This window comes from Rutidosis leptorrhynchoides, chromosome 1 (assembly GCF_046630445.1).
Source record: "Rutidosis leptorrhynchoides isolate AG116_Rl617_1_P2 chromosome 1, CSIRO_AGI_Rlap_v1, whole genome shotgun sequence".
In the NCBI taxonomy this organism is placed as follows: domain Eukaryota; kingdom Viridiplantae; phylum Streptophyta; class Magnoliopsida; order Asterales; family Asteraceae; genus Rutidosis; species Rutidosis leptorrhynchoides.
Window position 1 is genome coordinate 117,587,782 of NC_092333.1, and position 2,200 is coordinate 117,589,981.

The following is a 2,200-nucleotide window of genomic DNA, read 5'->3' on the forward strand; positions in this document are numbered from 1 at the left end:
ATTTTTAAGTTATTGTTGGATTTTGTTGATTATGGTTGCACTATGTTTGTTTGGATTATGTTGAATCTTGTTGAACTATGTTGGATTTTTTTTATTCTGGATGAACTATGTTGGATTTATGCTTTAATGTTTCCTATATATAATTGCATCTTTGAATACGGGTAAAGTTATTAATGTGTCAGTTTAATGGGTAAAGTTGTTATATATATATATATATATATATATATATATATATATATATACATACACATTAAAAGAAAGTCTTGATTAACTAATAATTGTTTTCGAAACTCCCTTAATTACCGTTAGATTAGAAAATTACATTATAATACCCCTTGATCCAAGAGTCCTTAATCATCCACTTAAAATATTAGCTAATAAATCAATTTGACATACACTCCATATCTAAAATACCCTTCTAATTATTTCAATTGAATTTAATAGAAAATACGGGACTGGATACCAAATACGAAATACCTAATGGATACCTAATCATGGTAATACTTGGTTCGATTGAAGATTTCGACAAAAATTAGGGTTCAGATTAAGAGAAAACACGGGAACTTTCAACAAAATTAGGGTTCATTCAAACCAAAACACATACGACGACGAAATTGAGAGTAAAAATCTCTCATCCTCTGGACCCTAAAATATCCTAAACCCTTTTTCCTCCTCGACTTTTCCGTGACTCGATCTCTCTTTTCACTATCATGTATCATCTATTGATTTAATTTCCTAGTTTTCCACGGTTTTAATTTCATTGACTATTACTAATTTTTCAATTTACACTTTAAATCATAATTTTTATGTTTTCTTTATATGTGAAGTGCACAGAAAATTGCTGATTGTTATGAACGATTTCTGTTGTTAGATCTTAATAATTTGATGTACATGTATATGTGTATGGTGTTATAGATCTATGACTATGCCCTAATTTGCTAATGTTATTGTTATTGTATTTATTTATATATCTGTTTAGTTAGTTCTTGAAAAAGGTCAATGTATATATTTTATATGTTAATTGTTTATTATTGTGCTTTTCCAAAGCTGTTACTCCAATGTAGTAATTGTTATTGATGATTTTGACCTTTATGATTAAGAATTTAATCTATGATGCACTTATTGTTTGATCGAGAAAAAGAGTCGGAAGAAGCATGAAAACACTACAAATTCATATGATGCTTCTGCTTCTAGGGAACACTCGATCGTACAGAGGGAACACTCGATTAATGTACGCGGGTATTTCTCTGATACATGAATATTGGCTGCATTGATCACATTTGATAAATTTGATGAGCAATCCAATTTATGAAGTAGTTCCAAGAAGCATTGTCAGCATCGATTGGCGCCTTTGCTGAATTTGATTTGGTATCGTCTCTTATACCATTAATAGCTAATAGTAAAAGATATTCATTTGGCTTTTATAAAGACAATTTCATTTGACATTATAATGTCGAGGTTACTAATTTATGACTTTAGATTGATGGGATATTCTTTGCTTAGAGTATGAATATAAAGTTGTATGGATAATTAAAACAAGTGTTCTATTTGACTCTTTGTTACACAATCCAAATTAAAATTAGAGTTTTCCAATTATACACACATGATCAACACATCTACACCAGACATAATTCTTGCCCTAATTCATTGCCTTATACAATAGTCGCAAGAAGAAATTTCACGATTAACATATTCAATATTCATAAAAGAGTTTTAATATTGTTACTGAATTGATATTAATTTAGCAGGTTTATCTCTTTGGTTTTGATTTATGAATCTCTAATTGAATCATCGAGCGACAGTGATGGTAGGTATGAAACCAGTTTCGATTTTTTGTTATCCGTTTCTGATTTATGCTCCGTAATAAATAACATTGATTTACTGTTTTGGATTCTTTTTTTTTATTTTGCAATTTGATCAGGGTTTGTTTTTAAGATAAAAATTCCATATCAGGTTTATTTATTTATTTTTTAATTGATTTAAATTTAGATTTTATGGTTATCTCTTTGATTTTGACATATGAATGTGTTCAACCATGATACTTTATGGATTTGATGTATGACGTTATACTATTTTGATTAGTGAAGCGTTTGAGTATCATGATTCAATTTAAAGCATAATTCTAGCATAATATTATATTATTAGGCATGAAAGTATTACAATTTATAACTACTGTTAATTGAGGATAAAAGTGTGCAGG